Genomic DNA, 27,642 nt, shown 5'->3' with positions numbered 1-27,642 from the left:
TTGTGGCATCAGAATAAAAGAAGACGATTTTATTCACTGCATATCTCAAAATCATGGTAAAGATCTAGTTTGGAGATAACATCATTTAACACATCTGCCTATGAGGGAGAATTAAATCCACAGGATGAGATCAAAGAGAGAACAAATGTAGAGAAGGAAGAGAGCCTAGAACAAAGCCTTGAAGAACTCTAAAATGAATTGTCAGAGTAGAGTTAGGTGAGCTTGCAAAACGGATGGGCAAGAGCAGTAAAAAGATCAAGAGACAACAATGTCACAGAAGCCAAAGGAAAAGACTGTTTCAAGAAGGGAGTTGTCAGTGGGAACATCTCTGAGAAAAAAGTGAAATGAAGACTGGACATACCTGGGGATTTAGCAGGAGGAAGCTGTGATGGATCCACTGCTGCTGTGCCCAGACGCTTTGGGTCCCTTTTGTCATCCGTGCACTCTTCCTTGCTAGAGGACTCTTATTCTAACAACTCACACCTATGGCTGTCTTTGAAGGACTTGTATCAGGCGGGAGCCACTTTGCCTGCACTTGCAGACCACTTTATAAAAATTTTTATTGCTGTATTGTTGATTTAACAATGTTAAAATGTGAAACTAACAAATGTTAGTTTCAGATGTACAGCAAAGTGAATCAGTCATATAAGAAAATATATATATATATATATATATATATATATATATATTCTTTTTCAGATTTTTTTCCCATATAGGTTATTACAGAACATTAAGTAGAGTCCCCTGTGCTATACAGTAGGTCCTTGTTAGTTATCTATTTTAGGTATAGTAGTATGTATATGTTAATCGCAAACTTCTAATTTATCACTTCCCTGAACGTTTCCCCTTTGGTAACCATAAGTTTGATTTTGAGATCTGTGAGTTTCTTTCTGTTTTGTAAATAAGTTCATTTGTATCATTTTTTCATTAGATTCCACATATAAGTGATATCATATGATATTTGTCTTTCTCTGTCTGACTTACTTCTAATCTCTAGGTCCATCCATGTTGCTGCAAATGGCATTATTTCATTCTTTTTTATGGCTGAGTAATATTCCATTGTATATATGTACCATCGTCTTTACCCATGCCTCTGTCGATGGACATTTAGGTTGCCACTTTCTTACTTTATATGAAATCACCATTTCAGAGTCTGGTTCTGGGAAACCATCCAAAGACAAATGCCTATTTTAAAAAGTTTTTTAAAAAAACTCACACTTGAAGTGGGGCTAATTGAGAAAGTGAGTTCTTTCTGCTAGAGATCCCCCCCTTTTAAGGGGTAGTGCTATAGAACGAAAGGTCTAAGATCACAATTTGCAAACCACTACACCACAATAAGCCACTGCTCCAGGAGGCCACTGAGACCTCCTGAGTCCTCATTATCAAGGACAGCCATGGTAGTATTCAGTGCCTTCTCCTTAGGGGAGAGGTGTGTGTGTGGAGGCAAGTGTGGTACAGAGTACACTTTTGTGTTTCTATGAGGGGCCGAAATATGGAGGGAATCATGGCAGATACCAAATTCAAGGGCTACCAAAGAGAGAAAAGAAGAAGAAAAAAAGAAACAGGGAGAACTGTGTAGAAGCAAATGCAACTCCAACTACTTCTGGTACATGGTAGGGAGAAAGCTATGGAGATTTACAGTGGCCATGTGGCACTTATATAAGCACACATACTTGCCCACACACCACGTGATATGTTGGAATACCTCACACATGTTATATATGGAATGCCACTTTTAAAGGGGGAGATTTTAAAGAGAATAATACAATTTCAGAGAGAAATGAGTCAGTTGTGAACATTTGAAAAGATAAACTGTCCATTTATCAATCTAGCAGAATCAGACATTTTGATCTAATTTCTCAAAATATTATCATTTATCAAGATAAAGATCCAATCATTAGCATTTTAAATTTGTGGTATTCATTAGATTATAAGAGAGGGTTTACTTCTCAGAGCAACATGAATCAAAGACAGCTTTCAGGCAAAGACTATAAAAGTATATTGGTTTAAAACAACAATGGCACCCTATGGCAACAGAGAAATCAGTAAAAGGTTTTTTTAGGATCAATTCTTATATATTATGTTTAATTAGCTCATACATTAAAAATGTCTTTGTGTTATGGATATGGCAAATGTGCTTTAAGTGCATAGATGATTTAAGGGGCTCCAGGGTGAGGAAAAAGCAGAATACAGCAAAGGTAAAGGGTGTGAGGTCATCCATTAACCTACTTACATAAACAGGCTGCCTGAAAGCACTCGTAGAGATGGTTAGCTGTGCACACGTGTGATGTCAGGGGACACAGGGGGGTCAGATGCCCTGTCTTCCTCTAGCTATTTATCATGTCTCTGACAAAGCTTTAGTGAACACAGGTATGGCAGTCATTGCTCTCTGTGTCCAGTATGTGTTTTTGTCTGAAACAATTCCACCCACACCCCCTGCTCAAGGAAAGAAACTTTGCTCAGGAGCGGCCACTGATTGGACCAAGAGTGGTTACTTCCCCAAAGGTGGCCCACCCATAGGCTAATCAGTATGTCAATAGGTGTCTTGGTGCAAAAGTCATTATAAGAATGAGAGTTTGGGTTATTAGCTAGCTAATTAGGTCAGGGGTCTATAGACTTTTGATGGGAACATTGTAGAAGATTTTCTAGTTTGGAGGAGACACACATGAAGAAGACATTCAATGAGGGAAATCATGGGTTCTGTGAGGGATGCAGAGAGAATAAGTACCCAAAACTATTTTCTATCCTAGTATTCTAATTCCTTAATTAAAGCTCCATCTTTTAAAGATTTCTTGAGTCTCTACTCTTTGCAAATGAAAGCCCCAATAGTATAGGGAGACATTTGGATCCAGAAGGAAGAAGTATGTACTTGCAGTTAGAATATATGAATTTGCACCTTAGTTCTTTTATTTAATAAGTAAGAGAATTTGGACAAGTAATTTAGTCTCACTGGGATGTAGTTTCCTATATGATATTATTTTTTAGAGATGCTGTGAAGATTAAATGAGGTAATGTGTATGGCAGTGCTTGGTAAATAGTAGATGAATGGTAACATTTTTTCCCCATATTCTGGTTTTAAAAGATGGATGTATGTAAGTAAGCATACCTTTGGAGACAGTAACACTGGGTATTTAGTAATGATATGAAGAGAGGCCAGTCCCAGTTACCATGTCCCAGAGGGGCTGGGCAAGGTTAAAGATCAGAATGGATCATGAGTCTGGGTACCTGGTAGACAAATTTAATTGATATACTTATTTTCCATGGACTTGAAGCCTGTTTATTTTAAATTTTCTGAAATACCGAGTTCACTAAAGTTCCAAGGCTAATATATGAGGGAAGAGAGGGTCTGAGTTTCTCAGAAGACAAAGCAATGTCAATCTAAGCCTAAGTTATTGTTTATAGCAGTGAGGTCTGTACACACCCACAGCTGGATAGAATTTCAAGTCAACTATGTGAGTACATTCTTCTTGTTAACCCTGGTATCATCTTTTGGAGAAGCCAAGAAATGTGAATAAGTTTGCCTGATTCTTTACACAGTTATGGAAAAGTTCAAAACCATTTTTTTTGGTTTGTTTTGCCAGAGGAACTGTTATAAAGTTTTCTTTCTGACTGGCGGATACCTACCTAACAGTTTTCTTTTAATTGCACCTCTGAAACATAGAACTTTTGATTTGGAGGTTGAGGCTGGAGCTGAAGGCTAGAAGACAGAGAATCAGATCTAGTTCTAAATCTGGAAATTCAAATCAAAGAGCCAAGTTAGAAAAGCACAAATTAGTGGTCATCTTTCTGCACTCTGCACTTCAAACAAACTGCTTTGACTCATCTAGGCTGGCCAGTGTGTTAGCTATGGACTTAATATAGGCTTCTTAAACTGGGAAGTTTATATTGCTTTTTTCCTTCTCAGTCTCATCCAAGGCAGTTTGAATTCTAGATGTACCATATAAGGTTTCTACTCTTTGTTTGTTTGTATTTTCCTAAATTGAGATTATAATGATTGCTGGAAGAGATAGAAGTGATGTTCTTCTAGGGGAAAAAAAAGGAAAAATAATATGAAGACTCATTATAACCCAGTAACACAGTGATGCTGAATATGAAATTTAGCCCTCAGGCAAACTTTTGCAAAGGTTCATCTTCTTGGCATAAAATTTTTCTCCATTATGTGTGTCTTTCCTGTACTCTTTACATATCTTGTACCTCCAAATAATAGAATTTTAGAGTCAAAAGAATTTCTAAATCCTTGGATAATTTCCATCCTTGTTCAGATGAGACAACTAAGGCACAAAGAAAATACTATGACATCACCCAGACATTTGGAGGCATAAGCAGAATTACGTTCCAGGGTTCTTAACTCTCTCCCAGGTGGCTAGTCTTTCACAGATCACCCTATCTATAAGGCTGGCTCACCCAGTTCTATAGGAGACCATGCTTCTTGTCCATTCCACCCATCTCTTTTGTGCACGCAGAAATCACTCCTGCCTTAGCTCAAACTCCTCACCCAAACAAGGGACACTGATGTAGAAATCACCCCAGGTTCTCCCAACTTAACCAAATATGAGGTTCTTAATCTGGGTCACCTGTTTAGCTTTGGGGGTTATGAACTTTCTTAAATTTAATGCAAAAGTTTGGGCCCAAATACCTTCTGATAAGGGCCCATGGATTTCATCAAAGAGATTAAGAACCATGGCTTTCAAATATGAATTGTAAGCCAAATTCTTGGCTTTCTTGAATTTGGTGAATGGCATTCCTCCAATGGTTCATCAGTTGCCATTGAAATGTCTAGCCCTAAATATGTTTTGCAAACATGTTCTGCTTCTTGAATCTCGTGGTAGTTAGCACCTTGTTTCCTGATGATGATAGATGGCTGGCATAGATGGTAACAGAGAGAGAAACACCAGATACTCAGGCACCACAAACTTTGAGTCAGACGTGTCAAATGAGCCCCGCTTCCATAAAGTCTTTCCTGATGACACTAAGAAACCAGCAAATCTAATCCATTTCCTCTAATCAAAAAAACTCTGATGTTATTTACTTCTTCATGGCACAGAGCACAGCTAAGTTTTATTCTTGAGCAAGAATTCTTCTGCACAATCAATTGGTTAGCCATGTAAAATAGTAGAATTTAAGAGATACAAGGAAAATCTCCAGTTTTTTCACTTGGCGAGTGAGATGAGTGGGGCCCAGGTCACTTTCCACCTTGTACCTGCATACCTCATCCTCCTCTGGAAAAAACAGAGGGTCAAATAAGACTACTTTTCACTTCAGATTTGAGTTCAGTACAAATCCTCATATTGTTTTCTTTCATCACATCATAAGGCTAAATTCAGGAAATGGACAGCTTGCTTGGAAATACTCAGAATGGATTTGTGCAGGTTGAGGTCTGTCTGCAAAATCCCTGGGCTCCAACACCCCTTGTGGCTTTGTTTTCAATGAAGAAACAGTGTCTATATTAAGTTTAGGAGGACAAGCATTACAATCATTTATTTGTTCATCATTAATTTATTCAATAAATATTGGACACATATGAAGAGCCAAGCATCCTGCAAAGTGTTAAGGAGCATACGTATAAAAGGAAACCAAAACCAAACAAAAACCATGGTCCCTGCGTTAAGCAGCTCATAATCTATCAATGGTATTTACTCCTGATATATTTATTGAACACTTACTGTATGCTGGAGACTCCCCTAAGCATTTGTTTTTTTATTTCATTTAATTTTCTTAATTTTATGAAATATTTTTAAAGTAAAACTTTTTAGGCAAATTGACCTCAGGCGCATGTTAAAATTTTATTAAGTGTGATAACATAGGAACTACAAAGAAATATATTAAGATAGCTGAAATTTAGTTAAAGGTGGCGGGGAGAACTTACATACTCTACAGCAATGCTGCTCAATGTGTCCTAGAAATCAGGGTCAGTCTGCAAACCGTTTGCTACCTGAGACCAGGTATGTACAAAAAGAGAAAGCGTTTAGACACTTCTATAGAAATTTGGTATTGCTGCAACAGTCAATGAATCATTGTTGCTCTCATCCCACTGAACATGGTATAGATCATTTTATGGGTTTTTAGACTTACATGGTGAATTGTTTGTAGTGGTGTAAGGTAGATGAGTTCTCTAGAAAAAACAAGCTAACAACAACAAAAAAAAACCTCACTTTGATTTGTAGTGTTTTCTGATTTCTGGTGTAAGTACTCCCATCATGGCTGATTTCAAGCCACCAATGTAATGTCAAATACTGAAAATTTAACAATCAGCTCTCCTGGGCTAGCACAAGCCAGCTCCAGCACATCAGTGGGTGATGTGATCTGCATACTAGTCATGTAAGGTAGGACCACATGTTAATCCACGACAGATTAGGGGAAAAAAACTAGTCCTTCTGAAATTACAAGGTATAGATTACTGGCTAGTTGCACATTATTGTAAATTGTTCCTGTTTTTATTAGTTGATTTAGGTTAACCCTAAGACATGGTGGTCCAGAGCCATCTTCCCCAAGATGCAGTTGTGAAGAGGAGAACTTGACACGCTTACCAAGACCAATACTTCCACCTTCACCCGCTCCATTTTCCCAGTAGTTAATTCTGTTTAAGTTAACTTTCATTGTTTATCTTATTGTATATTAAGCAGGTAGTTTTCACTGCTGAACCAAGAAATAGACTAATTGGCATTCAGTGGCTTTTTTTCAGTTGGGAAGACTTGACTTTCAATTCTGCTGATTTTTCTTTTCTTATTTACTTGGTGATTTTCTCTCCTCCATTTTCTCTATACAGTTCTTCTGGAACACCTTAGATTTCTTGTCATTTTTTTCTTCTACTTTTTTTTAAACCATTTTAATGAGGTATAATTGATGTACAGAAGCTGTAGGTATTTGATGTATATAATCCCATGTGTTTGGAGAGAAGTATACATGTGTGAAATTATCACCACAATCAACGCTATAAACTTATCCATCACCTCCGAAAGTTTCCTCCCACCCACATTTTAAAATTTTTATTTTCCTTTTGCGGTAAGAGCATTTAACAGAAGATCTGCCCTCTTAACAAAATTTAAAATATACAATATACAATATTTTAAATTTTGCTAAATATTATTGATATTATTAGTATTATTAGTCATAAGCCCTGTTTTGCAGAGTAGATCTCCAAAACTTCTTTATCTTAAATAACAGAAACTTGGTATTCCTTGATCACCACCTCCCTCTTCCCTCCCACCTCCCAGCCCATAGCAACCACAATTCTAATCTCTGTTTCTAATGAGTTTGACTATTTTAGATTCCAAATATGTGAGATCATGTAGTATTTGTCTTTCTGTAACTGGCTTATTTCATTTAACATAATGTCTTCTAGATTCATCCATGTTGTCACAAATGGCAGGATTTCCTTCTTTTATAAGGCTGAATAATATTCCATTGTATGTATATACCACATTTTCTTTAAACATTCATCTGTTGATGGGCAATTAGGTTGTTTACATATCTTGGCTAATGTGAATAATGCTGCAGTGAGCATGGGAATGCAGATATCTCTTCAAGATCCAGGTGACTTCAGGGAGTTTGTGTTTCCCAAGGTTAAGCTGCTATGACCTACTTAATACTCTGTGCAGAATACCAGTTATGTAGTCCGTATTGTGGTTGGCCAGACCCAGCTGAACCTCTCTGAATTTTTACTCTAGAGAGGCAAAGAAAGGATCAGCCTTTGACTCTCCTCTTTCTGTAGTTTCTTCTTCGCCTCTGATCAAGACAAATAATCAAATAAAACATGGGCAAAAGCACACTTTACCAAAGAAGACATAGGATGGCAAACAAATACAAAAACTTTGGTCATTAAAGAAGTGCAAATAATAACCACAATGAGTACCACTGCGTACTGGACAGAAATGGCTGAGGTGAAAACAACAGCTGTAACACCAACTGATAATACCAAGTGCTGGCCAGGTTGTGGGACACTGGATCCCTAATATGTTACTAGTAGGAATGCAAAATGGTACAGCTACTTTGGAAAATGATTTAACTTATAAGGTTAAATCTATACCTACCATATAACACAACAGCAATCCTATTCCTAGGTATTTACCTGAGAGAACTGAAACTATCCATACAAAGATCTGAACATGGATGTCTAAGCAACTTTAGTCATAATTGCCCAAAACATCCCAAGTGTCCATCAACTTGTGAATGAATAAAATTCCCTACAATGGGATACTACTCAGTAATAAAAAAATGAAAGAAGCCCAAGGCAAAGATTGTATAATACTGTATGATTTCATTTATATTTACATATAAATACTTATATGTAGTTTAAGGCAAAACTATAGAGATAGGACAAAGAACGTGTCAGTGGTTGTCAGTGTCTGGGAGTGGGAGAAGGAATTGACTTTAAAAAGGCATGAGACAATTTGGTGGCAATGATGGAAATATACTGTATTTTGATTGTGGTGGTGGTTACATGATTTTTTTTATATATATACACACACATATATATATATGAGAGTGGCTACTTCATCCCCAATCAAATAACCTTGAGATGACTGTAACCCTAGCCATCCCTTGACTGTAACCTCGTGAGAGACCTTGAGCTAGAACCCCCAGCTAAGCTGCCCCCAGATTTTTGACCAACAGAAGCTGTAAGATAATAAGTGTTTGTTGTTTTAAGCTGATGTTTTGGGGTAATTTATTATGCAACCATATATATATGTGTGTGTGTGTGTATATATATATATATATATATATATCCATATATCCTATTATGTGTTCTATCTATCATCTATCTGTCTTTATTCCGACATAATCTGCGTAGGTTTAGATCCACTGAAAGATATACTCACTTTATACAGAATACTTACAATGTAAATCTGAAACATTATCATTTGTATTATTTGCTTACTTCTTCCTCATGGTTGCCTTTTATCTACCTCACCTAAAGGGCTTGTCAAAATGATTCCCTATATAATTAAGAGAAGGACTTTCTTCAAAATCATGTATAACATTTATCATAAAAAGCTGTAATTTTAAACTGTTTATAATTTTTTAAATGGCAGTGCATTCATTCAATACAGTAATCACTTTTTGAGTCCCACCTCTGTACAAGACACCACGCCAGGCACAGATGTCATATTGGTGTAAGAGATCCATGTAGTCTCCACTTTCATGGGTCCTACTGTCTAGAAGGGAAGGGAGACATTAAGCGAATAATCCAGCAACTGAATACAATTGTGATAAAATAACATGAAGGAGACAGGTAGGATTCAAATTGTTCAGTTTGGAAGGTACCTTATAGTATCCATCAGTACCTCTGTATGTAGGAAAATATTAATTACCTCCGGACTATAAAACATATTCATGTTTATAATTGTAGACATTTAGAAAAACAAAGCGCTCATTGTAGAAAAACAAATGAAAGACTCAAAAATATTTAGGAGAAAAAGTAAAAATTATGTGAAATTGTCTTGTGCCCTTTAGAATGCCTTTGTCCATGGAGGTGGTCCTCCCTTTTCTATTGTGAGAGGAACTCGAGCTGTAGCTGATCATGTATATGACATTCCTCCTAAGCACCAGCTGCTGCATTGCTACCTACATCCTGCCCACACCTTGGGTCGGCTGAATTAGATATGTTTGATCCTTCTGTTTGTAGCCACTAGGGTCTACTAACAGCAGCCAGCAGCCATTCCAAGGGGCCCTGAATGGCCTTGAAGTTGTTTATGGGGTTGGTGTGAGCTGGTGCTGGACGGTGAGAAATCATAGGGGCGGTTGCCCTGAGACTGAGCTGCTGTTGTCTAGGCAACTTTATTAAGAACCATCTGTTCCTCAGAAAATGAAACCTAAATTAACTCTTGAGTTCTTAGAATTATGGCTTTTCATTCTTAACTGGTCCTTGGCATTTGGAAACTTCCAGGTCTCTTCAGTTGAGTCGTTTTCACCTTGTTTAGGGTCCTAAAATCCTCATCAAATGGAATTGCTCATAAAGGTCTCTTCTTTCTTAAATTACAATTAAAACAAATTCTTTCACCGTCCAGATGGCAGTCAATATATTTCTAGAATGAGATCCCCAGATTCAATGCTGAAATTCTGATTTGGCCTCCAATTCTAAGACCCTCCAAAGACAAAAACCCAGAGGGTGGCATTTTTTAAAAGCATGTTTCTTCACCTAAGTGTAATGCGAAAAAAAATCACATGCATTTCCTGAGTTTTAGCTGTGGCAGCCTCACACCCATAATACACAGCATAAAATGAATTATGTGCTGCATTGGGGATCAGTGTAGCTTCTTTCAATATTTCCAACATGAAGAGTTTCTTCTTCAGTGTTAGAACAGACAGTTATTTGTTCAGTTGAGCAGGAGACAATAATAGTTGATCCTTTTATAAATACTTACAGTGTACCAGGCTATTTTAGGCACCATTTTGAAGATACTAACTCATGTAATCCTCACAACAATCTTATGGGACAAATGTGCTAGTATGCTTATTTTATAGATACAGAAACTGAGGCACAGAGAGGTTAAATAACTTGCCCAAGGTCACAAATCAGTAAAATTCAGAGCCAGGATTTGAACTTGGGTAATCAGGCTACAGAGTCTATGCTCTTAATTACTGTTACAGCACTTTTGAAAGAAATCAGCTTGTGCTCTGGAGTTACGGTACAGGAAATATTACCATTTTAAACACTGGAATTACACTTAGCACAACCAAATGCTCACACTGAGAGAGGTATGCAAGAACTAAGACTACACTACAGAATTGCAGGTTACAGATTCACACATCCCAGATAGTTAATTTAGGCTCATATTATTAAATTTCATTCTATCTCTCTCTTATTCTTTCCATCTCGAACTTTCCCTCTCTCTCCTTGAAAAAGTGTAGGCTTTGAATTCCAGTTTGAATTTTGGCTTCATTGTGCCTATAGTCTGTCCTTTTATGCTATTGTCCTTTGATGCTATTCCCTAAGTCCTTTGTTTTCCTCATCGTATGATCAGGCCACCCAAGATGGCTATTCTTTTGCTCTCTGTCCGTCCCCTGCTGGACCAGTGCCTTCTTCACCTACACCCTCCTCACCCGACTGACCTTCCTACACACTTGCTCCTAGCCCCAGCTGGTGACTGTTCTAACCTTTAGATCAGAACACCTTGAGAACTTATCAAAGCGGCAGTGAGGACCATGCCCCTCTACTAGTTTCCCTGGTAACCGGTGAGCGAATCTGATGTTGGTAACCTCCCCCTCCCCCCAGGAGCCAGGAGAGGAGACTGCCGCCATGTCCTGACCGCCTTCTGCCACGTGGTGAGGTGTCACTCCAGGACCTTGTTTCAGACAGGTAAGATCCCCCATCCATTAAACCATCGATGTCTCTGTTGCTGACTCTGGGCTCTTTCTTCAGTCTCGAGGATGGGCAAGTACAGGGCTCGCAGGCCTGCGGGGTGCGGCCCAATACTCATCTATAAAATTGGTCCGTGATTTCCATGACAAAGTTCAAAGGAGGTAGAGTATATGAATACTGTGTAAAATATAATGCAGGCAGAATTTCAGGGATTGATTTTTATTATCTGTATGTGGAATAGGTGACCACTTACCTGGTGTAATTTGAAATCTTCCAAGGAGTTCTTGCTTTCTCCAAATATCTCTCATTGTGTTTTTTATCAGTGCTTGAAATCCTACCATTAAAAAGCAAATCCTTTAAGTTTTGAAGATTTTTATCTTAAAGAAATGACTGTTTAGATGTATATATGAGTGGGAGGCACAACTCTTAAACCTTTCCTGCTAATGCATTGGGGATGATCTAACAGATATTTGACTGTCTGTGCCTGTGGGAATGAGACAGTCAGCACTAGAATGGGAAAAAGGTGATAGGAAATAAACACTTTGCAGATGGTATATTGTTGCTAAATCTCAGCCTTGAGCTATTTGAAAGCCAGATATCTGTGCCCTTCTATTAATGATGATGTTACCAACTCTGATAATCTTTATAATTTTCTTATAGCAAGTTTGAGTGTAATACTTTCCTTATTAGAACTGTATTTTTGTACATTTATTTATGCTATGTATACTGAGTACCCACTCTATGCTATACATTGTTTCAGGTGGATTCCATACAATTAATGAGGAAGACAGTGTCTAGTGAGGAATAGGGAATTCAGACAACAAGCAGGTGATTATTGCACAATGTGATGAGGGCTGAGAGAGATGGCTAGTGCGGTGTGCCCTTGACATTCTGTTGGAGGAAATCCTACCAATGCTTTTGGAGGGCAGGGAGGGTTTCCCCAGAGAAATCTAAGAACACAAGTGAAAGGAAGAACGAGCCAGGCAAAGCTGTGATGGGGAGGGGGTGGGGTATTTGTGTTTCAGATTAAGGGAGAGGTACATTCAGAGATCCTGAGTTGAGATAAAGCAATGTAGCTTCAGAGAACTGAAGGGTGTTCCAAATGGCTTGATCATAGAATGTAAAATAAGAATTGGAATTTAAAAGGTAAATGAAGATAAAGTCAAGGAAGGCCTTGGAACTCACATTAAGGAGTTTGAATTCTATTAGTGTTTATGTACTGCTGAGCTGGGGAGCTGAATCAGAGTTTGCATTTTTGTGGTTCCAGACCCTCTCTGACTTCTACAGCCTTCCCCCTCACCCACTGTGTGCCACCCAGACACACTCCCACCTTGTCTCCATGCACATTCTACTTAAACCAGTCTTGCCCCCAAATCCCATTCCCCTCACTTCTTATAAGCCTTTATGTAAAGGTCAGTTTCTCAGTCAGAACTTTGTTCACCCTATATTTATAAGATCAGTCCTCCTTCCTAACATTCTCTACTCTCTGCCCCCAGCTCCCCAGCTCCCTCCCTTTCTCACAGTATTTGCCAATATCTGATATACTATGTAATCTATCTATCTATCTATCTATCTATCTATCTATCTATCTATCTATCATCTATCTACATCATCCGTCATCCATTTACCTGTTCCCCACCCTACTGTCACTAAAATGTAACTTCCCTGAGGGCTTGGATTTAAGTTGAGAGTAGTTCCTGGCACATAGTAGGAGGTAAAACGTATGTACTTACTAAGTGAAAAAATAAAAGATTTTGAGTGGTCACTCTAGCTTCAATGTGGAAATAGGGTTGGTGGCAGGCCTGGAGCCAGGAAGGCCAACTGGAAGCTGTGGTGGAAATTCAGACAAGAGCAGGATAGTGTCCTGCACCACTGATTCTAGAAATTTTTAGAGAATGAATGAATAGGGCTTAGTAATTGATTGGGAATGATAGTGGTAGAGGTGGTGGTAGGGTATCAATAAGGGGAAGGAATAATGTAAAATGATGCCTGGGTCTGATAGATTGAATTATTTGGAGAGAAAATATTACTTCCATCCTTGCTGATGTTGGATTTGGTCATGAACTCGCTTTGGCTGATGGACTATTAACAGAGCAATGTGAGCAAGAACTTTAAATGTCCTTGTGTGGTTGGTTGGCTCTTTCCCTCTAATAATGCAGCATCTGAAGAAAATGTTCAGGGTAGCCATTTGCCTTTTTAACCTGGGCCCCAGAGTCTACACATGCGGACCAGACCTGGACCCACATCCTATTAACTTGAGCTAAGCTACTTGATCTGCAGAGGAAGCAGAGTTGCCCAGCCAAGCTTACACAATCAAATAAAATGATAGTTAGCTTTTAGACCTACATGCAGGAGAATGAATGTATTAACTGAGTTTTGAGGTAGTTTGTTACACAGTGTTATTATAGAAATAGCTGACTTAGACACCAAGGTTCTGGCTTGGACTACTTGGAAGACAGTTGGTACCTTCTATAAACACAGGGAATCTAGAAAAAGACCATATTGGAAGAGAGCAAGATATTGAGTTCAGATTTGGACAGGTCAGGTTTGAGGTGCCTATGTGACATCCAAGCACTTTGGTCCAGTTGGTAGAGAGATACTTGTGTCTGTAGCCCACGAGGGACAGCCGATCAAGAACTATGATTTGGGAACCACTACCACATACAAAATGACAGAAGTGATGAAGGAGTGAATAGAATGAGAAGGAGACCCTAGGGCAGAGACCTGAGAGGCGTTTCATTTTAAAGGACAGAGACTGAAGAACCCTCAAAGAAGCTGGAGTTCATAAGCAAGTTGAAGGCAGCACGGCATAGGTGAGAGCAACGTGCATTCCTTGTTTGGGGACTGGTTCATATGTGTCTCCCAGACCCAGAGAGTGTAGCTCTGACTAACAGCTTCTCTGAGTTTGCTTCCATTCTCTTGTCCACATCCTCCACAACTCTCAACAGAAACAATAATAGCTCCAGAGGACTCAGAAGACCATTTTCTATTGCCCCTTCCCAGGCTATGTGCAACGGCCTTTTCTGAACCCCTCATTATGGAAACATATAACAAGTCATAAGTTCCCTCTGATTATCAGGAAGGGCAAGGAAGGGCAGAAGTGTTCTCCTCTGCTCAATGATCCATGCAGCTCGAGCAATATCCATCGCAGGCAAATTCAAAGCAGAAATAAGTTGAGTTGTACAGCCCAGCAGTTCTCATAAATGAACTTAGTTCAAGTTGAATTAAGGTGATCTGTGAAAATGTGTTCCAAAATGATTTTCTTCAATACTGAGGACACCAAATCATTCTGAAAAATGGTCTAGCACTTATGGTAAATGTTTCTATTATAACCTTATAATTCTATAGAAGTTAGACTAGGGACCTGTAATGAGCTTATTGAAATGGTGAACACTACATGCTATTTAATATTTGCTGTCACTTTTTTGAAAGCAAAAAGACCTCTTCATTCTGTTTTTGCTGACTGCTCTCAGCTGATTTGTGAATGGGTAAAAAGACCATGTTTGCCAGGCGTGGAAAAAATAATCTGTTGAAGCTGGAAATTACACATTATTGTTCTTGGTGAAGAAGGGTGATGGCATTTGAAAGAGACAGGACTCTTTCTGCTGGAGAATTCTTCCAGCAGCATTTTCAGATTTTAGGGGACGAGTCAGCTTTCTAACTTCTCTCATTGCTTCCTGATCAATCGCGCCCAGACTTGACTTAGAACTTTCTGAATCCCACTTCATAAAGTGCTGCAGGGGTGGGGAAGGTCAAAGGAGCCAGGAAAATTTTCCCAGAGGAGCCACATCTGGAGGAGACCCAAAGGAGTATAATTTAACTGGCTACTGGAGGAGGGATTAGGTCTCTATATTCAGTACAATGGGGAGCCATTAAGTATTTCAAGCATTAGGGGAGCATGATAAGATTTATTTTGAGAAAAGACCACTTGGGTAGCTGACTGAAAAGAAGCAAGAGTTGGTAAAGGTGAATCAGTTAGGAAGCTACTGCAATGGAGTTGTCCAGGTAAGAGATACTGCTAGGTTGGATTAGGGTGAAGGTGGTGAGAAAATGTATTTGAGAAATAATTAGAAGGTAGCCTAGGCAGAGCTTGGAAATGGATACAAAATGATGAAGATGAACAGTGTAAGAATCAACTTATAGGACTGACCAAATATTGGAAGAGAACCACTTTCTACTCTTGATTTAGTTAGTTGGAGTGCAAAGTGAGGGGAGTTGGCGCAAGAAGGTAATTAATTTGGTTTAGGACATTTTAAGAATGAAGGTTTTTTTTTAATTTAATTTTTTTTTGAATTTTTGAATTTTATTTTATTTATTTTTTTATACAGCAGGTTCTTACTAGTCATCAATTTTATACACATCAGTGTATACATGTCAATCCCAATCTCCCAATTCATCCCACCACCACACCCACCCCCCCTGCCGCTTTCCCCCCTTGGTGTCCATACGTTTGTTCTCTACATCTGTGTCTCAGTTTCTGCCCTGCAAACTGGTTCATCTGTACCTTTTTTCTAGGTTCCACATATATGCGTTAATATACGATATTTGTTTTTCTCTTTCTGACTTACTTCACTCTGTATGGCAGTCTCTAGATCCATCCACGTCTCAACAAATGACCCAATTTCATTCCTTTTTATGGCTGAGTAATATTCCATTGTATATATGTACCACTTCTTCTTCATCCATTCGTCTGTCGATGGGCATTTAGGTTGCTTCCATGACCTGGCTATTGTAAATAGTGCTGCAATGAACATTGGGGTACATGTGTCTTTTTGAATTATGGTTTTCTCTGGGTATATGACCAGTAGTGGGATTGCTGGGTCATATGGTAATTCTAGTTTTAGTTTTTTAAGGAACCTCCATATTGTTCTCCATAGTGGCTGTATCAATTTACATTCCCACCAACAGTGCAAGAGGGTTCCCTTTTCTCCACACGCTCTCCAGCATTTGTTGTTTGCAGATTTTCTGTTGATGCCCATTCTAACTGGTGTGAGGTGATACCTCATTGTAGTTTTGATTTGAATTTCTCTAATAATTAGTGATGTTGAGCATCTTTTCATGTGCTTCTTGGCCATCTGTAAGTCTTCTTTGGAGAAATGTGTATTTAGGTCTTCTGCCCATTTTTGGATTGGGTTGTTTGTTTCTTTAATATTGACCTGCATGAGCTGTTTATATATTTGGAGATTAATCCTTTGTCTGTTGATTCGTTTGCAAATATTTTCTCCCATTCTGAGGGTTGTCTTTTCGTCTTGTTTATGGTTTCCTTTGATGTGCAAAAGTTTTGAAGTTTCATTAGATCCCATTTCTTTATTTTTGTTTTTATTTCCATTACTCTAGGAGGTGGATCAAAAAGGCTCTTGCTGTGATTAATGTCATAGAGTGTTCTGCCTATGTTTTCCTCTAAGCATTTTATAGTGTCCGGTCTTAACATTTAGGTCTCTAATCCATTTTGAGTTTATTTTTGTGTATGGTGTTAGGGACTGTTCTAATTTCATTCTTTTACATGTAGCTGTGCAGTTTTCCCAGCACCACTTATTGAAGAGACTGTCTTTTCTCCATTGTATATCCTTGCCTCCTTTGTCATAGATTAGTTGATAGGTGCGTGGGTTTATCTCTGGGCTTTCTATCTTGTTCCATTGATCTATGTTTCTGTTTTTGTGCCAGTACCACATTTTCTTGATTACTGTAGCTTTGTAGTATAGTCTGAAGTCAGGGAGTCTGATTCCTCCAGCTCCGTTTTTTTCCCTCAAGACTGCTTTGGCTATTCGGGGTCTTTTGTGTCTCCATACAAATTTTAAGATTTTTTGTTCTAGTTCTGTAAAAAGTGCCATTGGTAATTTGATAGGGATTGCATTGAATCTGTAGATTGCTTTGGGTAGTATAGTGATTTTCACAATATTGATTCTTCCAATCCAAGAACATGGTGTATCTCTCCATCTGTTGGTATCATCTTTAATTTCTTTCATCAGTGTCTTATAGTTTTCTGCATACAGGTCTTTTGTCTCCCTATGTAAGTTTATTCCTAGGTATTTTATTCTTTTTGTTGCAATGGTAAATGGGAGTGTTTCCTTAATTTCTCTTTCAGATTTTTCATCATTAGTATATAGGAATGCAGGAGGTTTCTGTGCATTAATTTTGTATCCTGCAACTTTACCAAATTCATTGATTAGCTCTAGTAGTTTTCTGGTGGCATCTTTAGGATTCTCTGTGTATACTAACATGTCATCTGCAAACAGTGACAGTTTTACTTCTTCTTTTCCAATTTGTATTCCTTTTATTTCTTTTTCTTCTCTGATTGCCGTGGCTAGGACTTCCAAAACTATGTTGAATAATACTGGTGAGAGTGGACATCCTTGTCCTGTTCCTGATCTTAGAGGAAATGCTTTCACTTTTTCACCATTGAGAATGTTTGCTGTGGGTTTGTCATATATGGCCTTTATTATGTTGAGGTAGGTTCCCTCTATGCCCACTTTCTGGAGAGTTTTTATCATAAATGGGTGTTGAATTTTGTCAACAGCTTTTTCTGCATCCATTGAGATGATCATATGGTTTTTCTTCTTCAATTTGTTAATATGGTGTATCACATTGATTGATTTGCATATATTGAAGAATCCTTGCATCCCTGGGATAAATCCCACTTGATCATGTTGTATGATCCTTTTAATGTGTTGTTGGATTCTGTTTGCTAGTATTTTGTTGAGGATTTTTGCATCTATATTCATCAGTGATACTGGCCTGTAATTTTCTTTTCTTGTAGTATTTTTGTCTGGTTTTGGTATCATAGTGATGGTGGCCTCATAGAATGAGCTTGGGAGTGTTCCTTCCTCTGCAAGTTTTTGGAAGAGTTTGAGAAGGATGGGTGTTAGCTCTTCTCTAAATGTTTGATAGAATTCCCCTGTGAAGCCATCTGGTCCTGGACTTTTGTTTGTTGGAAGATTTTTAATCACAGTTTCAATTTCATTACTTGTGCTTGGTCTGTTTATATTTTCTATTTCTTCCTGGTTCAGTCTTGGGAGGTTATACCTTTCTAAGAATTTGTCCATTTCTTCCAGGTTGTCCATTTTTTTGGCATAGAGTTACTTGTAGTAGTCTCTTAGGATGTTTTGTATTTCTGTGGTGTCTGTTGTAACTTCTCCTTTTTCATTTCTAATTTTATTGATTTGAGTCCTCTCCCACTTTTTCTTGATGAATCTGGCTAATGGTTTATCAATTTTGTTTATCTTCTCAAAGAACCAGCTTTTAGTTTTATTGATCTTTGCTATTGTTTTCTTTGTTTCTATTTCATTTATTTCTGCTCTGATCTTTAGGATTTCTTTCCTTCTACTAACTTTGGGTTTTGTTTGTTCTTCTTTCTCTAGTTCCTTTAGGTGTAAGGTTAGATGGTTTATTTGTGATTTTTCTTGTTTCTTGAGGTAGGCTTGTATAGCTATAAACTTCCCTCTTAGAACTGCTTTTGCTGCATCCCATAGGTTTTGGATCGTCGTGTTTTCATTGTTATTTGTCTCTAGGTATTTTTTGATTTCCTCTTTGATTTCTTCAGTGATCTCTTGGTTGTTTAGTAACGTATTGTTTAGCCTCCATGTGTTTGTGTTTTTTACGGTTTTTTTCCTGTAATTCATTTCTAATCTCATAGCATTGTGGTCAGAAAAGATGCTTGATATGATTTCAGTTTTCTTAAATTTACTGAGGCTGATTTGTGACCCAAGATGTGATCTATCCTGGAGAATGTTCCATGCGCACTTGAGAAGAAAGTGTAATCTGCTGTTTTTGGATGGAATGTCCTATAAATATCAATTAAATCTATCTGGTCTATTGTGTCATTTAAAGCTTCTGTTTCCTTATTTATTTTCATTTTGGATGATCTGTCCATTGGTGTAAGTGAGGTGTTAAAGTCCCCCACTATTATTGTGTCTCTGTCTTTGATTTTTGCCAATTTGATTACTGTGTGTCTCAGTGTGTTTCTCCTTGGGTTTATCCTGCCTGGGACTCTCTGTGCTTCCTGGACTTGGGTGGCTATTTCCTTCCCATGTTAGGGAAGTTTTCGACTATAATCTCTTCAAATATTTTCTCTGGTCCTTTCTCTCTTTCTTTTCCTTCTGGGACCCTTATAATGCGAATGTTGTTGCGTTTAATGTTGTCCCAGAGGTCTCTTAGGCTGTCTTCATTTCTTTTCATTCTTTTTTCTTTATTCTGTTCAGCAGAAGTGAGTTCCACCATTCTATCTTCCAGGTCACTTATCCATTCTTCTGCCTCAGTTATTTTGCTATTGATTCCTTCTAGTGTAGTTGTCATTTCAGTTATTGTATTTTTCATCTCTGTTTGTTCTTTAATTCTTCTAGGTGTTTGTTAAACATTTCTTGCATCTTCTCAATCTTTGCCTCCATTCTTTTTCCAAGGTCCTGGATCATCTTCACTATCATTATTCTGAATTCTTTTTCTGGGAGATTGCCTATCTCCACTTCATTTAGTTGTTTTTCTGGGGTTTTATCTTGTTCCTTCATCTGTACATAGCCCTCTGCCTTTTCATCTTATCTATCTTTCTGTGAATGTGGGTTTTGTTCCACAGGCTGCAGGATTATAGTTCTTCTTGCTTCTGCTGTCTGCCCTCTGGTGGATGAGACTATCTCAAGAATGAAATATTATTGAGACATCAAAGTGGAGGTGTTAAGCAAGCAGGTGGATATATTGATCTAGATTGCAGAGGGAAGCCTTGAGATAAAGATTGATTTGTAAATTACATTGGTGGTAATTAGAGCTGAAGGCATGGATAAATTCTGTAGGGAGAGGATACCGAGTGAGTAAAGTAGAGGGTCTTGAACAGCACTGGGTAAGTACAGAATTTAATGCTGGCAGGGTGAAAGGAGATAAGATGTCAGAGAAGACAAGGCAGGGAGCAGTGAGGAGGAGAAGAAGCAGAACAATGAGATGGAGCAGAGGAACAGAATGTCTTAAGAACAGGGAAGTGGTCAGCAGCATCAGGTAGGATGAGATTGACAAACATCCACTGAATTCAGTGGCAGGGAGGCATTTGGTAAGTAATGTGGAGAAGAAGCCACAGTGGAGTGTGGCTATTGAGTATATGTAACTCCATGTAAAGTTTGACTTCGAAAGGGAATAGAGAGACAGGGTGTTAGATGAATCAGGATGGAAATGGCAGGTCAAAAAAGGTTTTTGCGCAGTTGTTCTTTTTATGGAAGACAGTTGATCATGTTGAAAAGTAAATAGGATGATAAAGATCAAAGTAGTGTGTTGGAAGAGAGAAATTTTTTTGAAAGTAATGTCATTAAAGGGTACAACCAGGACTAAGTTATACCAGGGAATGTGCCTGGAAGATGGAGAAGCAGTGTAGGTCACTGGAGGAGGGGGTGGGGGTAAGGAAATGAACAGCCTGGGTGTTGGAAAGGGAATCCATGTGGAAGAATAAGTGCCCGGATTTATAGCGGGGCTTGGAATGGAGAAAATGTTATAGGCTAAGTGCCAAAATCTGTAGTTAATAAGAGGACCCAATCAAGGGTGTGACAGATGACAGCAACAAGGGAGGGGATGGTGGGATTGCTGTAAAGCCTAGACATCAAAGCAGCAGATATTTTTGTCAGAGGTTGGGAAGTAGTGGTAGAGAGTTAGGAGGACATCAACTCCACCTGTGGTCCCTAAGGTCACAATCTGAGAGGACTGGAAGTAGGTCCTGAAGGGTAGAGCATACTCAGTTAAAATCAGGCATTCTGGGGAGTGCATGGGGTGAAATTGGGGTTTGAGAGGATTTTTACTGGATATGGAGTAGCAGATTCAATGTCGACAGTGGAAGGTTAAGCATCACCAAAAATAATAATTGATTTTTTAAAAAAATTTTGTCACTAAATCTTTAAAATTTAAATACTAAAAAAAGACAAAGTAAATTTAAAAACATGAAATATCTCAAAGCTTGTCTAAATCTACTTTTGGTCGGGACTTTCCTGGAGGTCCAGTGCTTAAGACTCCGAGCTTCCACTGCAGGGGGTGCGGGTGTTTTTTTTTTTTTTTAGTTATCCATTTTATACATATTAGTGTATATGTGTCAATCCCGATCTCCCAATTCATCACACCACCACCCCCGCCCCCACCCCCCGCCAGGGGGCGAGGATTTGATCCCTGTTCGGGAACTAAGATGTCACATGCTGCCCGGAGTGGCCAAAAAAGTAAAAATAAATAAATCAATCTACTTTTTGGTGAATTCAAATTGAGGCTTTTAAATAATAAATTTTATTTCTTTTTAGACTATAATTAGGAAGCAAACAGTTTCCAGCTGGGGTATTAGTGATTTCACTATTTTTTTAAAAATATCAAAAATAACCATAATTACATTTCCCCTGAACATATATGTTGACTATTCCATTGGATAGTCAGGGAACTTCACCAAAGAGCCACTCTAGCAAAGAAAACAAACCTTTTATTTGAATGGGGCTTTTCAGTGCACACAACTGCAATGGGCACATAGGCTATGCTATAAAAATGTATTGCTTGCAAGGTTGTGCTTCACGCTGAGTGCAGTGGGACTTCTACATGGATAAAATTAAGTAAGTGGCCAACAGCTCCCAACAGCCACATATAATAACCAGAGCCTCAAGAGCTCTTAACCAGCTCAACTAGGCAGGAAGATTTAAGGTTAAGTGTTGTGAAAGGAAAATCAAAATGGATACGGTATTGCTAAGAGAGCCCTCTAAAATGGAGCTGGGAGGCCATCAGGAAAGTGTGACTCATGCACGTCTCAGCCTGGATGGAATCTAATCTTTTGGCCACTTATTGTCAATGCCTGCATCCAGCACAGTGTTCCAGAAAGTCAAGATACTTATCAGACCCTTACCCTAAGATAACTTATGACAACCTATCTACTTATTGGACCCTTACCCTAAATAATTTGTGACAGTCTATTCCTTAAGGACAAATATTTCCTTTCCTGCATCAGAGTCAATCATAATTCCTGCCAAAAGAGCCTTGTGGCATTTGCCTTTTTAAGCTCCTGACTCTTTCTATTCCCCAGAACACTCTTTCAGTTTTACCGGAATCTGTGTCTCCAAAACTGCAATTCTGAAGATCCCCAAATAAACTCTTTGCAGCTTTCTGCATTTCATGGTCAATGGTGTTAGCACCCAGACAGGCAGACTTTTTGTTACTATTACTTAATCTATCTGTATTCATTTCTATTCCTTGGCATTACTTATCTATCTGTATTCATTTCTATTCCTTGGCATGTACTCAGCTCTATTTTGGGTAGTTTAGAGAATCTTATTCTCTGTTCAGAAAGTTGAGGAAGGAATAAGAGATACTGAGTAGTGAGCAATTTTAGTTAGAGACATTTTAATAACATGGAAACAGCAAACAGAGTTTATAAAATGAGTTATTAGTTGAACCAGGAATGGAACCCGGTATTTCTGATCCTGTTTGCCATTTAGCTTTGGGCCTTAGCATATCATGTAGTGTCATTTTATTTCCATTTTAAATGCCCAGAAGAGTTTTATTCATAGACACCTCTGTTGCCAACTATCTTTTTAGAACCTGGCTCCAAATTTTTTCCCCTTTCTCCAATACATAACAAGCATGAATGCTATAAATTGCCAATAAAGAAATGGGCACCCATCCTTAAAAGATTAGCTCTAAAAAGACACAATCATCACAGCCAGTGATAAAAACCTCTATTCCTAATTGTCTATGGTAGGGAGTAGGGATACGGTTCTTGAGACCTGAAAGTCACACAGACATTGGAAAAGTGAAGAGAATGGTAATTTTCCAATGTCCCTGATTAAAGCCATCTGTGCTTCCCTAGTGCTGTTTCTCTAATGCATTCTAATGCAAAATAGTCTCTTCTCTTGTTTATTTTGGAACACAGCTGTTGTCTTAATTGAGCCTAACAGATAATGGAAGTTTTGTTGCCCCCCCACCCCCCTTCTCCAAACAAGCAGTTTGTGGAATTTGAGGAAGATGGGAGGGGATCATCTTTGCTACTGGGAATCTGTATGTCTGTTCTAGTTCTCCAAGTGTACTTATTTATTTATGTTGTTACAACTGGGAAGTAGAAAATATGTGTGTGTATATGTGTGTGCACACGGGTGTGTGTCCTGTTTCTCTTTTGAACTTGAATTTGTTTTTCCTTGTGTCTTTTGATAGATTCCCCCCCCTACATTGTTATCACATGATACATCCAGTGATTCAAGTTGAGCTTTCAAAGAAAATTTTTTTCTTGCGCTTACCTTCTCCAAACTGAAGGAGTACAAATAATAGAAGTAAAATATATGCAATAATAGCAAAAAAGGCTGGGAGTGAGTGCTAATGGAATTATAGTATCATAAGGTTCTTACATTTGTCAAATGTGAAGATGAATTGAAAACAGTGAAATATGAACTGACTCAATATTGATTCTATATAGACTGTGATACAGCTACTAAAAAATAATAAAAATGTTATACAGTAGATAAAAAGACATTACAGGGAATACAATGGAATGCAAAAGATATTTAATTAACCTAAAGATAACAGGATAAGAGGGGGAAAATCATAAAAATCTTAAAACATATGGGATGAATAAATAACAAATTGGTACACAAATATAATAAACTAAACACTCCAATTAAAGTTAGATATTGTCAGACTAGATAAAATAGCAAGGACCAAACATAAAAGAGAAACTTTAAATGCTAAGACACAGATGGTTTGAAAGAGAAAGTTTAGCAAATGATATACCATGTTAACAGCCTAAGAAAGAAAAAGTATGTTTCACATAAATTTAGTCATTTCATAATAATAAAGGAATTACTTCAGTGGAATGACATCATAATTCTAAACTTGTATATAACTAAAAACAGAGCTTCAAAATTTATAAAGCAAAAATTGACAGAACTAAAGAAAGAAATAGGTAAATCTATAATCATAGTTGGAGATTTTAATACTTTATTCTCAGTAATTGTCAGACAAAGTTGATAAAAGAATACACAGGGATATAGAGGTTCTGAATAACACAATCAACCCAGTAGGCCTAATTAACATTTACAGAATACTAAACCCAACAATTAAAGAGCACATTTTTTTTAATATTTCAATATATTTGAAGATACTTAAGTCTTATAGACTAATATGTCATGATCTATTAAGCAGTACAAGAATTTCAACCTTTGTAAATCATTCAAAGTAATGAACTACACTAAAAGAATAAAGGAGAAAAAAATCCAATAATTGTCTAATAGAAGCAGAAAAACATTTGAGTAAATTCACTCATGATAAAAATTCCCAGCAAATTAAGAATAAAAAATAACTTTGACCATTTAATAAAGGGCATCTATGAATATATTGAATGCTTTCTCCTAAGAATGGGAAAAAGGCAATGATGGCCACTCTTGTCATTTTATTCAGTATTATATTCAAGGTTCTCACCAGTGTAATAGGCAAGAAAAGTTGTAAAGACTGAAGAGAAAAAGCATGATTTTTTTCATGTAGAAAATATTAAAGAATCTGGAAAATTACTAAAATTAATAAGTGAATTTGATAATGTTGCAGGATAAATGGGTCAATGTACATAAATGATAAAACAATTAGAAAATAAAGTTAAAAATCAAGTCCTACTTATGATAGCATCAAAAAATCAAATATCTAACAAATACTTAACAAAATATGTGTAAAACCTTTACACTGAAAACTATAAAATATTGCTGAGAGAATTTAAAGATAACCTAAAAAGTAGCAAGACAGGCCATAATCGTGGATTAGAAACATAAGATATCAATTATTCTCAAATTATCTATTCAGTACAATTCCAGTCAATACCCAAGGAAGCTTTTTAAAAAATGGGAGCTGATTAAAAAATGAGTTAATTTGCATAAATAAGGTAATATAATAGAATTTTTCTGTTCTTTAAGAAAAAAAAGCCATAAAAGTTCAGTAAAAAAAAAACGACAATTGACAATGGGTCTTGTTCTCTGGGAGACATTAGAGAGTGATGGAGTCTGTGTCACACTGGAGAGTGTTCTTATCTCAGGAGGGCAGCACCTACTGAGCTAGAGGGAACTGTTACTTTGTGGAAAAGGTGATGGCCAGTACCGCCAGGGCTTCTGAATTTTCAAAAGAAGGTAGCTATCAGGATATTTATGTGAAAGCTTCTAACTGTTAATTTTTGAAATAATTCAATCCATTTTTTCTAGCTGCGAGAATGGGAAAAATAAAATATCTGAGGATCTGAGGGTCTTATTCCATCCCTACGTGCTCTGGTAAAGACTCTAACACATGGCAGTTCTGTAAAGAAAATACTCAATGGGGGATAAGATTGAGTTTGCCTTTGATGTCTTAGACCTATAATTTTTAATATTTGTTGAATACTCTGTAATGTGTCAGGCAGTAACTTCAGGAACTACTTACATCCTACATAAGGAAATTTTGAGCCTTTGGAAACTTAAGTAGCATATACATGGAGGAGCTGGCATTCAAGCTCAGGTTTGTATGATTGCAGAACTCAGCCACATAACTGTATTCCTCCCCAGTATGGAGCAGATGAGGAATGAGGGAATGAGAGAAGTCCAGGCTGAGGAAGCAGCACAAGTAAGAGGTGAAAGTCACAACCCCGCACAAAGTTTGCCTCTTCTAATTCATGTCATCTCCTCTCACTTTCCTCCCAGAGGAACAGAAAATGCTTGTTTGTTTTTGTTATTTTATTTTACTTTTTTTAACCATGTCTGGACCAGACAATCAGTACATTTACTCTTTACATAAAGAACACCTCTTGGAATGTCATTGTTTAGGACTTACCTCTTTCTCTGCAAGCAAAGATTATATTCTTGGCTGACCTCAGTGAGCATAGTAATTTCCAGACATGGAACTAATAATCTACTTGAGCATCAGTGAGTCCAGCAAATGAGCTGCATTATCCCTTCTCATGTGTGATTAAAATCAGAATGAGAAGGCAGGCTCAGGAAGGATGCTTAAGCACAGAGATACATGGGAAAGAAACAAAAAAATAAAGGGACACACAGAGGAATAGTGGGTAATCTTCCCAGCCTGCCTGCGCAATAGGGCCTCTGAAGCACATTCTCCCCTGAGCTACCAGCGAGAGCGGCTTCCCCTACCATTACTTCCTGTGAAGCCTGCCCACTTCAGCACAGACCTTCTGTGGATCAGGGGGTGAAGACCCAAGGACACAAGGTTGTTCCGAATAAGGACGGGTCTTTTCCCCCAGAGAGCCAAAGGGGCAATCATGCTTCCAGAGGGCTCTAAGCAGGTAAACTGAGTTGAGTTGGTTCTTTTTAGCACAACATATAGGGAGGCAATCCATACACATGTAGGTGCTAAGCCACCTCCAACTGGTGTAGGCCCTTGGGCTCCCAAGCTACAATATTTGTACCTTTCCTTCTCTCCCATCACTTGCCCTGCTCACCTACTCATTCATTTCCCTCAATAAGTCTCACATGGGAAATACCAGGAACAAAGGCAAAACAAAAGTAGCCACGAAGGGTTTGAAAAATGTCACTAAGGGGAAGACCACTGAGTGTGTTTGTTAAAGGCAGAGTTACTAGGTTTTTAAAAATAATTTTAATCCAGTGGACACGCCCTCAGAACACTCACAGCTAGTGGATAAGACCCACCCTTACTGTAACATAATCAGTACCACACAGAGATATATGCCCAGTGCTTTGAGATCTCAGAGGAGGGTGTGAAGGATTTTGCCTGAAGCCAGTTGGGAGTGGAAGTAAGGAAAGGCTCAGGCATTTCAGTGGGTGGTTAGGACCACACAGCTTGAGCCCTGCACAAGAGTGCCCAGCCCCTCCCCCCCACGAAGTCGTGCAGGGCAACCCTCTCTATAATTTCCCGCCCAAGTTGGAACCTTTTCGGTGGCAGGCCTTCTCTATTTCCTGCAGCTTTTAGCACTCTGACCTCCATTCCTGTGAGATGCTTTCACTTGGTCCGCTTCACCCTTGATAACTGGCGTGAGCCTTCCCAGGAGAGCTGCCAAACATCCTGGATTCAGCAAAGGACTGATGCATGACTTGCACGGGTCCCACCCTGATGAAGGGTCTGACCCTTTGTTGCTCCATGGCTCTCCTGAATCCTAGCCCCTGTTTTTGACCTGTCTCTTTGCCTCATCCCTGCTTCCCTTATGGTCTTTCCTGCACATTCTTGCTCTACTTTCCCCTACAGACCTCCTGGCCCCCCAATTAGTTTCTTTACTTTCAACCCAGATACTGGACTCACCTCTTTTTAGTATTTTCCCCCTGGATTTGCCTTAGGGCTTGACCTGACTTTTCTGCTTTCATATACTTTGGTATGAAATGATTGACATTATGCTAATCTACATAATAGGCGTTTACATGTGTTTATTCCTCAGG

General features: G+C 38.3%; 1 long non-coding RNA gene across 2 annotated transcripts in view; it reads left to right on the top strand.

Moving 5' to 3' along the window:
* LOC309612471 overlaps window positions 1-27,642 on the top strand; it is a 758,831-nt gene that overhangs the window by 502,197 nt on the left and 228,992 nt on the right. For both annotated transcript variants that reach the window (XR_014235138.1, XR_014235139.1), the window contains one exon: window positions 11,216-11,299. This is a non-coding gene — a long non-coding RNA (uncharacterized lncRNA). The remainder of the gene's footprint in view (window positions 1-11,215; window positions 11,300-27,642) is intronic.

The sequence above is a fragment of the Balaenoptera borealis genome, assembly GCF_965194805.1.
Source record: "Balaenoptera borealis genome assembly, chromosome: 15".
In the NCBI taxonomy this organism is placed as follows: domain Eukaryota; kingdom Metazoa; phylum Chordata; class Mammalia; order Artiodactyla; family Balaenopteridae; genus Balaenoptera; species Balaenoptera borealis.
Note: the sequence above shows the minus strand (reverse complement) of the source record. Positions and strands in the feature narration are given on the sequence as shown.